Source organism: Panthera leo, chromosome A2, assembly GCF_018350215.1.
Source record: "Panthera leo isolate Ple1 chromosome A2, P.leo_Ple1_pat1.1, whole genome shotgun sequence".
In the NCBI taxonomy this organism is placed as follows: Eukaryota; Metazoa; Chordata; class Mammalia; order Carnivora; family Felidae; genus Panthera; species Panthera leo.
Window position 1 is genome coordinate 166,964,284 of NC_056680.1, and position 13,493 is coordinate 166,977,776.

At 45.9% G+C, this 13,493-nt stretch overlaps 1 protein-coding gene and 1 long non-coding RNA gene across 11 annotated transcripts in view; one reads left to right on the forward strand and one right to left on the reverse strand.

Annotated features, from left to right (window-relative positions):
- PTPRN2 (protein tyrosine phosphatase receptor type N2) overlaps nt 1-13,493 on the reverse strand; it is an 811,978-nt gene that overhangs the window by 371,173 nt on the left and 427,312 nt on the right. The window lies entirely within an intron of this gene.
- LOC122213069 lies at nt 8,136-9,258 on the forward strand. Its single transcript, XR_006199441.1, has 3 exons — nt 8,136-8,239; nt 8,360-8,584; nt 9,038-9,258. It is a non-coding gene; the product is annotated as an uncharacterized LOC122213069 (long non-coding RNA).

The following is a 13,493-nucleotide window of genomic DNA, read 5'->3' on the forward strand; positions in this document are numbered from 1 at the left end:
GAAGGAGCTGGAGAGAAACCAGAAAAGTGGAAACAGCTGTAGGGACTGAACTAAAAAGGGAGAAAGGAGAGGGTTTAAATTCCATTAAGACTTTATAAACAGGGATCACAGAGTCTGAAACTCTGCAGCTCGATACCTGGTGGTGCTCTGGTGGGAAAGGCAAATCCCCAGGAGCAGAGTGGGGTCTGGGAGATCCTCGGGCCACACAGGGAGAAGCAGTTCCACTGCTGGAAAGGCATTTGGTAGAGGCTCTGTGGCCACCCAGTCCCAGCAGACCCTGGAGAACCACCACATTTGCTGGTGCTGGAACAAGGTCATTAAAGGTGAAGCCTGGTGCCAGACGTGTGTTGTGACTTTCCATAATCCCTGAAACGCTGCTGCTACACAATTGTGTGAATCTTTTCTGGGGCGGGCTGGCACCCGGCCGCAGTCGCTGAGCATCAGCAGCAGCACAGTCCTGCGAACGTTCCTGGGTGCAGCCAGCACCCAGCCATTGCTTGGTGAGACCCTCCCACAGAGGGGCAGGACGGGTCAAAGTCACAGTCCTCTAGAAGTGAGGGGTTGGGAAACACAGCTGCATTTGAGATAAAACTTAGGAGGGAGGTGCCACCTGGCAACCTGATGGCTCGGTCACAGACAGTGGACGGAAGCCAGAGACAAAGGATGGGTGCACAATTGCTGGTCAGGGAGAGCACAGAGTTCCGATACTAGAGACTGGGTAGCTGGGTGACGCCATTTTCACACCTCCCACACAGCATACACACCTAAAAGTGCCACAACAATCCATCCCAGTAAGCTAAGCAGCGCCATCTAGTGGAGAACAGAACCATTACACTAAGCCCCGCCCAACTGGGCCAACCTCACTCTTCAGGAACAACACAAATCTCTCCACCTGCTTAGTTTATGGACTATACAGTGCTTCATAGTTTGACTTCTAGGGAAAACCAATGTAATTTCAATTGTATTTCAGTCTGTTCACTGATCAATCTATTCAATTTTCTTTTTCCTTTTTCTTTTCCTTGTTTTTTCTTTTTCTTGAATACAGAAAGAGAAAAAAATTATTTTTATTTTCAATTTTTATTTAAAAAAAATTTTTTAATGTTCATTTATTTTTGAGAGACAGAGAGAGAGCAAAGCAGGGAAGGGGCAGAGAGAGAAGGAGACACAGATCCAAAGTAGGCTTCAGGCTCTGAGCTGTCAGCACAGGGCCCGATGCGGGGCTTGAACCCACGAACTGCAAGATCATGACCTGAGCCAAAGCCGGACGCTTAACCAACTGAGCCACCCAGGTGCCCCTAGTTTCAATTTTTATTAAAAATATTTTCTTTATTTTTTTTACTATATTTTTTACTTTTTGTAAATTTTTCAAATTCTATTTTAGTTCCATCATTTCATTTTATTCTATTTCATTGTATTCATTTTCTCAATTTTTCAAGCGTTTTCTTTCTTTTTTCTTTTTTCTCTAATCTATCAAGCTCCTTTCAATAGCCAGACCAAAACACACCTAGAATCTAGGATCATTTATTTGATTGTGTGTGTGTGTGTTGTTTTTAATTTTTTAATTTTAATTTTTTTTACCTTATCAATTCCTTTTCTCCTTCAAAATGATGAAACAAAGGAATTCACCCCAAAAGAAAGAACAAGAAGAAATGACAGCCAGGGACTTAATCAACATAGCAAGATGTCTGAACCAGAACTTAGAATCATGATAGCAATGATACTAGTTGGGGTCAAAAATAGATTAGAATCCCTCTCTGTGGAGATAAAAGAAGTAAAAACTAGTCAGGACAAAATAAAAAATGTTATAACTGAGATGCAATCCCGAATAGATGCCACGGCAGCAAGGATGGATGAGGCAGAGCAGCGAATCAATGATACAGAGGACAAACTTATAGAGAATAATGACCGCCCCCCCCCCCCAAAAAAAATAAGAGGGAGACTAAGGCAAAAGAGCACGATTTAAGAATTAGAGAACTCAGTGACTCATTAAAAAGGAACAATATCAGATTCATAGGGGTCCCAGAAGATGAAGAGAGAGAAAAAGGGGTAGAAGGGTTATGTGAGCAAATCATAGCAGAAAAGTTGTCTAACCTGGGGAAAGATACAGACTTCAAAATCCAGGAAGCACAGAAAACTCCCATAAGATTCAACAAAAACCAACCATCAACAGGGCATATCATAGTCAAATTTACAAAATACTCAGGCAAGAAAAGAATCATGAAAGCAGCAAGGGAAAAAAGTCCTTAACCTACAAGGGAAGACAGATCAGGTTTGCAGCATACCTATCCACAGATACATGGCAGGCCAGAAAGGAGTGGCAGGATATATTCAATGTGCTGAATCAGAAAAACATGCATCCAAGAATTCTTTATCTAGCAAGCCTGTCATTAAAAATAGAAGGAGACATATGGGGTGCCTGGGTGGCTCGGTTGTTTGAGCGTCTGACTTCAGCCCAGGTCATGGTCTTGCAGTGAGTTTGAGCCCCATGTCAGGCTCTGTGCTGACAGCTCAGAGCCTGTAACCTGCTCCAGATTCTGTGTCTCCCTCTCTCTGCCTCTCCCCTGCTCATGCTCTGTCCCTCTCTCTGTCTCTCTCTCAAAAATAAATAAACATTTTTAAAAAATTTTTTTAAATAGGAGAAATTAAAAGTTTCCAAGACAAACAAAAAGTAAAGGAGTCTGTTACTACTAAACCAGCCCTGCAAGAAATTTTAAGGGGGACTCTCTGAAGGGAGAAAAGACAAAAAAAAAAAAAAAAAAAAAAAAAAAAAAAGGCCAAAAGCAACAAAGACTAGAAGGGACCAGAGAACACCACCAGAAACTCCAACTCTACAAGAAACATAATGACAATAAACTCATATCTTTCAGTACTCACTCTAAACGTTAATGGACTAAATGCTCCAATCAAAAGATATAGGGTAACAGAATGGATAAGAAAACAAGGCCCATCTATATGCTGTTTATACGAGACCCACTTTAGACCTAAAGACACCTTCAGATCGAAAGTAAGGGGATGGAAAACCATCTGTCATACTAATGGTCGACAAAAGAAAGCCAGAGTAGCCATACTTAGACAATCTAGACTTCAAAATAAAGAATGTAACAAGAGATGAAGAAGGGCATTATATTATAATTAAGGAGACTTAACAATTGTAAACATTTATGCTCCAAATGTGAAAGCCCCAAAATATATAAATCAATTAATCACAAACATAAAGAAACTCACTGAAAATAATACCATAGTAGTAGGGGACTTCAACACCCCACTTACAACAATGGACAGATCATCTAAACAGAAAATCAACAAGAAAACAATGGCTTTGGATGACACACTGGACCAGATGGACTTAACAGATATATTCAGAACATTTCATCCTAAAGCAGCAGAATATACATTATTCTCCAGTGTACATGGAATGTTCTCTAGAACAGATCACATACTAGGCCACAAATCAGCCCTCAACAAGTACAAAAAGATCTAGATCATACCATGCATATTTTTCAGACCAAGCTATGAAACTCAAAATCAACCACAAGAAAAAAAGTTGGAAAGGTAGCAAATACTTGGAGACCAAAGAACATCCTACTAAAGAATGAATGGGCTAACCAAGAAGTTAAAGAGGAAATTAAAAAGTACATGGAAGCCAATGAAAATGATAACACCCAACCCAAAACCTCTGGGATGCAGCAAAGGCAGTCATAAGATGAACGTACATAGCAATCCAGGTCTTCCTAAAGAAGGAAGAAAGATCTCAGATACACAACCTAATCTTACACCTTAAAGAACTGGGAAAAGAACAGCAAATAAAACCCCAAACCAGGAGAAGACAGGAAATAATAAAGATTGAAGCAAAAATCAATGCTATTGAAACCAAAAAAACAGTAGAACAGATCAATGAAACCAGAAGCTGGATCTTTGAAAGAATTAACAAAATTGATAAACCAGTTTGATCAAAAAGAAAAAGGAAAGGACCCAAATAAATAAAATCAAGAATGAAAGAGGAGAGATCACAACCAACACATCAGAAATAAAAACAACAATAAGAGAATATTATGAGCAATTATACATCAATAAAATGGGCAATCTGGAAGAAATTGACAAATTCCTAGAGACATATACATTACCAAAACTGAAACAGGAAGAAATAGAAAATTCGAACAGACCCAAAACCAGTAAAGAAATTGAATTAGTAGTAAAAAAAATCTCCCCAAAAACAAGAGTCCAGGACCAGATGGCTTTTCAGGGGAATTCTACCAAATATTTAAGGAAGAGTTAACACCTATTCTCTTGAAGCTGTTCCAAAAAATAGAAATGGAAGGAAAACTTCCAAACTCTTGCTATGAAGCCAGCATTACCTTGATTCCAAAACCAGACAAAGACCCCACTAAAAAGGAGAACTATAGACCAATTTCCCTGATGAACACGGATACAAAAATCCTCAACAAGATATTAGCCAACCAGATCCAACAATACATTAAAAAAATTATTCACCACGACCAAGTGGGATTTATACCTGGGATGCAGGGCTGGTTCAATATCTGCAAAACAATCGTTGTGATTCATCACATCAATAAAAGAAAGGACAAGAACCACATGATCCCCTCAATAGATGCAGAGAAAGCATTTGACAAAATACAGCATCCTTTCTTAATAAAAACCCTCAAGAAAGTAGGGATAGAAGGAGCATACCTTGAGATCATAAAAGCCATATATGAAAAGACCCACTGCTAATATCATCCTCAATGGGAAAAAACTGAGAGCCTTCCCCCTAAGGTCAGGGACAAGACAGGGATGTCCACTCTTGCCATTGTTATTCAGCATAGTATTGGAACTCTTGGCCTCAGCAGTCAGACAACACAAAGAAATAAAAGGCACCCAAATTGGCCAGGAGGAGGACAGACTTTCACTCTTCACAGATGACAGGATACTCTATATGGAAAACCCAAAAGATTCCACCAAAAAACTTCTAGAAGTGATTCATGAATTCAGCAAAGTGGCAGGATATAAAATCAATGCACAGAAATCGGTTGCATTCCTATACACCAACAATGAAGCAACACAAAGAGAAGTCAAGGAATAGATCCCATTGACAATTGCACCAAAAACCATAAAATACCTAGGAATAACTCTAACCAAAGAGGTGGAAAATCTATACACTGAAAACCATAGAAAACTTATGAAAGAAATGAAGAAGACACACCAAAAAATGGAAAAACATTCCATGCTCCTGAATCGAAAGAACAAATATTGTTAAAATGTGAGTACTACCCAAAGCAACCTACACATTCGATGCAATACTATCAAAATAACACCAGCATTCTTCACAGAGCTAGAAAAAACAATCCTAACATTTGTATGGAACCAGAAAAGACCCCAAATAGCCAAAGCAATCTTGAAAACCAAAGCTGGAGGCATCACAATCCCAGACTTCAAGCTGCATTACAAAGTTGTAACCATCAAGACAGCATGCTACTGGCACAAAAGCAGATACTCAGATCAATGGAACAGAATAGAGAACCCAGAAACGGACCCAGAAATGTATGGCCAACTAATCTTTGACAAAGCAGGAAGGAGTATCCAATGGAATAAAGACAGTCTCTTCAGCAAGTGGTGCTGGGAAAACTGGACAGCGACATGCAGAAGAATGAACCTGGACCACTTTCTTACACCAGACACAAAAATAAACTCAAAATGGATGAAAGACCTAAATGTAAGACAGGAAGCCATCAAAATCCTCGAGAAGAAAGCAGGCAAAAACCTCTGCTTGACCTCTGCCACAGCACCTTCTTACTCAACACGTCTCCGGAGGCAAGGGAAACAGAAGCAAAAATGAACTACTGGGACCTCATCAAAATAAAAAGCGTCTGCACGGCGAAGGAAACAATCAGCAAAACTAAAAGGCAACCGACAGAATGGGAGAAGATATTTGCAAATGACATATCAGATAAAGGGTTAGTATCCAAAATCTACAAAGAACTTATCAAACTCAACACCCAAAAAACAAATAATCCAGTGAAGAAATGGGCAAAAGACATGAATAGACACTTCTCCAAAGAAGACGTCCAGATGGCCAACCGACACATGAGAAAATGCTCAACATCACTCATCATCAGGGAAATACAAATCAAAACCACAATGAGATACCACCTTACACCTGTCAGAATGGCTCACATTAACAACTCAGGCAACAACAGATGTTGGCGAGGATGCGGAGAAAGAGGATCTCTTTTGCATTGTTGGTGGGAATGCAAGCTGGTGCAGCCACTCTGGAAAACAGTATGGAGGTTCCTCAAAAAACTAAAAATAGAACTACCCTATGACCCAGCAATGGCACTACTAGGTATTTATCCACGGGATACAGGGACACATTCACCCCCATGTTTATAGCAGCACTATCGACAATAGCCAAAGTATGGAAAGAGCCCAAATATTCATTGGTGGATAAACAGGTAAAGAAGATATGGTATATACATACAATGGAGTATTACTCGGCAATCAAAAAGAATGAAATCTTGCCATTTGCAACTACGTGGATGGAACTGGAGGGTATTATGTTAAGCGAAATTAGAGAAAGACAAATATGTGACTTCACTCATATGAGGACTTTAATGTACAAAACAGATGAACATAAAGGGAAGCAAAAATAATATAAAAACGGAGGGGGACGAAAACATAACAGACTCTTAAATATGGAGAACAAACAGAGGGTTGCTGGAGGGTTGTGGGAGGGGGGATGGGCTTTGTGGGTAAGGGGCATTAAGGAATCTACTCCTGAAATCTGCGTTGCACTGTATGCTAACTAACTTGGATGTAAATTTAAAAAATAAAATAAATAAAAGTTTTTTGAAAAGGCATGATGCTCACAGTGGAGATCTGGGTCTGTCATTCCCCAAGAGTTTCTCCACTGGATGGGAAGAAATAATCTACGTGACTGGCAAAAACCTAGCCATGAAAGAGAACTAATGCTACCTCCCATACCTGGGACCAGCTTTCTCCTGCTCACATCAAGGCTCTCATCGGCTGAATAGCACATTCCTTGAAGAAAACACTTTGTTCTCTGAATTTCTAGGGCAGAATCCTCACCTTATGCCTTCTCTTCTCAGCCAGTCTCCTTGTTAGCAAATTAGGCAAGTTGCCAAGATGCCATTCCATTAGGCAGGGTGCTGGCCACCATGAACATGCTCTGCGCATCCGTCCACTCACCCATCAACCGTCCTTGACCTCTATCCGTCTATCTTTTCCTTTGCTCCAAAACAAGGATGCAAAGTCTTCTTTAATTCAGAAATTTACTTTCAGTTCCTAATTTTTAAGCGCATACACTCTCCAGAATATCTTTCTTCCCTGCTTCCTCTCTCATTTGTTTCTCTTTTTTCTTCCCTTTTATCTTGCAAATCCCACAGAGAAAGGCAAATGATTGAAAAGGGAGGCTTAGGCAGAGCAGAGGAAAACAATTCTAGCTGCAATGGCCCAAGGAGCCTGGGAGGTTAGCTGACCTTTCCTCGCGGACCAGCCGGGCGCCAATCTTGCCTCATTCCTGTTCCGTGTGGATCTAATTGCTTCCTTGTCTATCTTTGAGCTTCTCTAAGCCATAATATCTTCTGTTACCTTTTCTCCGTTTGTTATTGTTTTCTGTTTATTCGTTTTGTTTGTGACCTAAAATCCTAAATGAACAAATTCCTGATTTAAAAAAAAAAGAAATTCAAGATACTTTTAGATAACTTGTGGCAAAAGCGTCAGGGGCTCTTGACTGAAGCACGAAGCATGTGTCCCTAGGGTGAGGGTTGAAGGAAAGGTGCAGGGCACCACCCCAGGCACAAGCACCTGCTTGCTCTCAGTTTGGAAGTCTGTCCCACTTCTGTGTCCAGCACAATCCGGCCCCATTTCACATTTTGTTTTACTCTTACCTGCTGAGGACAGGTACAAACACACACCTGTTCCTGGTCCACCCCCCCCCCCCCCACCATGTACATATTTGGAATCCAATTTTAGAGAAAGCATTGCCATTTTCTCTTTACTTACCAGTGGCTCGTTTTGTTAATTTTTAACTAAAAAGAGCTGTTTCTCGCCACTAGCAGACAACATATGAGATATTTATTTTCTGTCAGTTAAGCAAATAGCTATTTATGGGAGTTCAAAACAGATTATAAATGTGTCTGTCTGTTACAGTTGTCTGACAGTCCCCATGTGAAACACTGGATAAAAGCATCTGTTCATCAGAGGTGGGAACTGAGATAAAAAGGTACAGAGCCTAGGATCCAGGGGGACAAGGTGGGGGGGGGGGGGGCGCGGGGAGGGAGAGGAGGGAAGGCGAGGGACGAGAAGGGAAACAGTCTGGCTAATGAAACGTCATTCACATCAGGGGACAAGCTCCACCCCCTCCCTCGTGGGTCTCGTGGACTGGCCGTTGGATGGAGCCTCGTCTACACAGCCCTTCCGCCTCGAAGCCTCTGCAGGATCCCCGCGCGGACGGCACGGTTTCCTTCGCTCTAGGGGTAATAACCTCTTCCAAGAACTTTTTTATTCAAGCCAAAACGCAGCAAATCGGAGGTCACCCATTTTTCTCCGAGGAAAACGATGCTTCTCTGTAAGGCACCGTCTGCCTGTTTTGAGTGTTCGGAAGAGGGGAAGGCGGAGAGGAGGCGGCTGGGCGGGGAGGCGCGGGAGGGGCTGTGTCGTGACGTTTCGACGCAGAGAAGGGGCAGGCCTCCCCGTGTCCCCAGCCGCGGCCCTCTCGGGCCTCTCGAGGGGGATGTGTGACCTCGCGCCGGGGCAAGGCGCTCGGAAGGGCTGGGGGGTGGGGGGGGGGGGGGGTGGGCCGGAGACACAAAGGGAGATCCAGGCGCCGCGGCTGGGCCTCCCCCCCCCCCCACCCCGGGGCAGGGGGTCCCTGCGGCCCACCGCCTCTCTGAAGGTCATCAGGGACGGATCCCAGTGGACACACGCACCCCCATCACATCAGCAGACAGAATGGTTTCCGTGGCAACGCCTGGACAGAGCGATGCCTGCGTTCGGCATTAATTTAAAATATTTTCCCCAGCCTCCTTGGAGTCGGTTCTGTGAAACACAAGTGCTCCAAGGCGTCCCAATCTGCGGCGTCCTTTGAAATTCTATCCCGTGTGTGTTGGAGCTGAGCCAATTAACAGGAAGAGAATTGGGTGGATTGCAGAGAAGCTGGCAAGACTGTGTTTACCAATTAGTTTTTTTTATGATGCAAATGTCGCGCCGCATGCGGCAGGAATAAAAGCTAGCTATGCTGAATATGAAACTGTTAATTGCATTTTCGGAGACACAGCTACAAGGTGAAACTAATCATACAAATGATAACCGAGTCTCACCACCTACAGAGCTCGGCTATTGCACCTCCACTAATCTGTGTTAAAACAGCCCCATTCGCCTTTGCAGGAAAGGAAAACACAGCATTTGGTACATAGCCTTCCGTTTTAAAGAGAAAAAAGTGTGTATATGTGGGAAGCAATGTAAAGGATAATTTCCACTTAAATCAGATTAATAATGTTAACAAACACTATGGCAAAGGGCAGGATGATGCTTCTTGGTGCTTCTTTGCTTTAAAATTATACAAGAATGTGTTTGCAAAGGAACACCGGCACATTCTGAAAACTAACTCAGAACAAGTGAGCTCCTTGAAGAAAAGGGTCGTGATAATTAAGGACAGTTGATTTTCGCAACCGGGGCACATCAAACAGAGGCCATCTTCTGGTCGAGGGAGACCAGACATGTCCTAGGAGTCTCATTTACTTAGTGCCCAGGTGACTAGGAGGGGCACGGGGTGAGGACCTCTGTGGGGTGGGGGCGCACTGGGTCCAGGCCACCCAGGGCCTCGGTCTCATTGCTGCGCTGAAGGAAAGACAGGCGCTGCCCGCTAACTCTGTACGTGAAGCGTCCAAGTCTGGGCCCACAGAAGCAGTTCTGGAAGGGGTGTGGTCACATCTGGGCTCAGGTTTGCTTTTAAAACGCCCCTTTAAGAGCTTATGTTCGTTTTCCCATTTCTGTATTAACTGCCCCAATTCTGCTTAAGTTCAAGTCAAAATGCACAGACAGTAATCAAGAAACCAACCAGCAGCGAAGAAGAGTGGGTGAGAGCAGCGACCCGTCCGTCCCTCAGTCAGGCCCGCGTCCTTGTGGGAGCCCTAACTGGGGGCTTCCATCGGAGGTGACGGGCGGACGACTAACCTGGCTTTGGGGACCCTCCCAGAGCACACAGGCATACCAAGTCATTGCCATGCACGCCGTGCACGTATTACGATCTGTCAATGGTGCCTCAATAAATGTGTCTCCTGCCTCACACTTCAGCTTACTCGGCTATTTAAGACACTGGTTAAAAAGAGAACATCGGGCCACACCTGTGGAGCACACCCTGGTGTGCGTGGGTCTCCAGTGGCTTCTGGGGGAGACGTTGACTGCACTGCTTGACCCTCCTGACCCCTGAGCTGCAGACGCCCGGTGGGGCTGTGTCCCTCAGACCTTCCCCGTCCGTCCCCACACCCTCTTTTTCTTCCAGAATTAGCGGGCTTGGTGGAGGACAGGCGTCTGCCCGTGACTGAGGCCCACACTGGAGATGCAGTCGGCAGTCAAGGGGCTGGGATGGGACCCACGACCACTGTGGAGGTGAATCAGCGTGGCGTGGCGACTTCTGACGTGGCTGACGAGGTTCCCAAGCCCTGCCTGGCCAGCGTCCTGAGGATTGTGGGAGAAGCAGACACTCGAAGGGGATTAGGAGTGGAGACAGGCATGGGGGGAGGGGAGGGCGACTGTACAGACGCCAAGTCCAAGAGGAGGCCGCCGAGGACTGACGGTGAGTAGGCTCACTCTCAACACACAATTACCCTCCTTCCCCACCCTTGACCTCACTTCCTGCTGCGTCTTGGGGTGTGGGTGGCCATCGGTCTCGTTCTCCCCCTACCCTTCCACTGAGCCCAACTTCACATGGAAGGCTTTTCCTCCATTGACATCTGGTCAATCAGCTCCTTTCTCTCATGGTAATTAAATTCGCTCTGCAAACCTAAAATAATTCTCTCCTTGGGATTGCCACACTGAAAATTCTTGGCGGTGGTTCTTCCCCGCCGCTGTCACCTCTTTGCTAAGGCAAATGCGCTTAGCTCATTTACACTTTCCTGGCAAAAAAAAAAAAAAAAAAAAAAAAAAAAAAAAAATCCTCCAGCTTCTTAACTATTTCTGTGCTTTTCTCTAAATTTCCTCCAATTTGTTGACACCCTTCGGCTTCTCAGGTTTTAAATGCTTGTATTTACTTTGTCAGAACACAGCAGGTGTTAGGATAGAGCTGGATGGGATCCACGCCACAGTAATCACAACAGAAAACAAGTTTAAACAAACACCTTCAATGAAAACAGCAAGTAAGAAGGGAAATAAAGAGAGAAAGAAACTGAGATAATCGCCAGTGGACAAGACGAGAAACCTAAGCAACGATGTTGGTCAAAACCAAGTACATACATTAAAGAAAGAGAACGTTAGGAAGTGCTTACAGGAAACCGGAGGACATATACTTGAAACTGATAGAGAAGGTAAACTCCCCGCCCCTACCCCAGTTCCTCGGTGGCGGGTCTTCAGAGGTTTTAAGTTAACACACACTCATTACACCGCTGTGGGTTCTGAACGCAAACCCTGGTCCTTAGAAGTCATTTCAAGTTCCGTATTCTTGCTTCCCAAGGTGGTGGCTAATTTTTCATGTGAACTTTCAAAGGAATTGGGGTAGCCTTCGCCATTCAACTTGGTCACTGCGGCATGAAAACGGAGGCAAAATGTGCACGAGAGAGAACTATGTTGTAATCAGGGCTGAAAATAAAAGGGCATTTCCAGATAAATCACAATTTCACGTGAATAAGAAATAATTTTTTAAGATAAGTCTATTCTATGCAGAACCTGCCATTTGTGTGAAATTTAACTTAATTGGCGTCCTGTATTTTCATTTGCTAAATCTGGTGTCACGGGCTGAATCGTGTCCCCTGCCAACCCAAAATTCAAATGCTGAAGCCCTACACTCCGACATACCGGAAGGTGACTGTACTTGGATATAGGGTCTCTGCAGAGGCGATTACGGTAAAATGAGGCGCTCAGAGCGGGCCCTGATCCGATCCGACTGGTGTCCTCGTGAGCCGAGGAGACGTGGACACACAGAGAAAAGACCACGTGAGGACAGAGAAGAGGGAGGCCCACACGCCAAGGAGAGTGGCCTCAGGACGAGCCAGTGCTGACAACGCTGTGATTTTGGACGCCCGGCCTTCCGAGTTGTGAGAAAACAAGCTGCTCTTGGTCGGTCCACCCAGTCTGGCATCCTGTTACCGCAGCCCTGGCAAACGCGTACTTCTGGTAACCTTATTTCCCATAAAACTTCATTTACGAGAGCAGGTGGCTGGTTCATGGGCCAGAATCTGCCAACCTCTGTTTTGAAGACGGTGTTGAAGCCCACGTGAGGTGATCTCGCCAGGTCCCCCGGAGGGCCGGGGGTCTGTGCCCCCTGCCCTGGGCTGCGCGCCACCACGCACGGCAGCCCCGCGGGGCGGACGGGTCCCGGGAAGCCCGGAGAAGCGCCGGCAGACCCCGCGAGGGGAGTGTGCTCTGGCACGAACGCGCGTGACGTGACGGCGGGGGCTCCCTCTCGCCCCGTGCTCACTCCACGGGTGGCGACGCGCTTCCCGTGCCGCCCCGAACCCTGCCGTCCTCACGGCACACCTCCTGTGCAAAGGCCTCTGTGGTGGGCCCTTAGGCGGGCGTGGTGTGAACCCAAGAAGCCCTCTCGCCTTCGTCCCATCGGCCCCTGAGGGCTTCAGTGAGCGGAGGGAGATGAAGCCCGCCTGCGAGGATCACCAAGGACTGGCACCCACGCCATCTGGCTTAAACGACTGTCCCGGTTCAGATTTGCTTCCTGAGCACGCCCGGGGCAGGGATACTTACAAAAATGGGAAGAAAAAGTAGACCCACGGCCTGGACCTCAGGAGTGGTCTGGATGTTTGAAATCCTGACCCAGAGCTTTAGGTAGTAGGAGGCGAGGCCTTGGGGGCGATTAGGTCACGAGGATCGGGCTTCGTAAACGGGGCTGGTGCCCTTATGAGGAAGACCCCAGAGCGCCCTCTCCTGCCAGGTGAGGACACCGTGCCCCAGAAGAGGACCCTCGCCAGACCACGCTGCACCCCGTTCTCGAGCGTCCGGCCTCCGGAACACGAGCCTGTGCCAATAAGCCACCCATCTGTGGGGCCGTTACAGCAACCGAGTGGCCTGAGACGGAGCCTCGGTCGTCGCAAGCAGAGTTCCCACCCCCGGACTGTCCAACGTCTTTGCCACCGCAGGGAGCGGATCAGAGGAGCCCACGGGCGGGAGTCTGGGCCCCCTCCGCCCCCCGGCAACCCCCACCTGTGGCGGACACAGCCTCTTTACCAGGCATCGACGGAAAGTTACCGAGGGCCCCCTCCCCTAATAAGTGAGAAATACAGCACAAACCACACTGTGATAAACTGAGG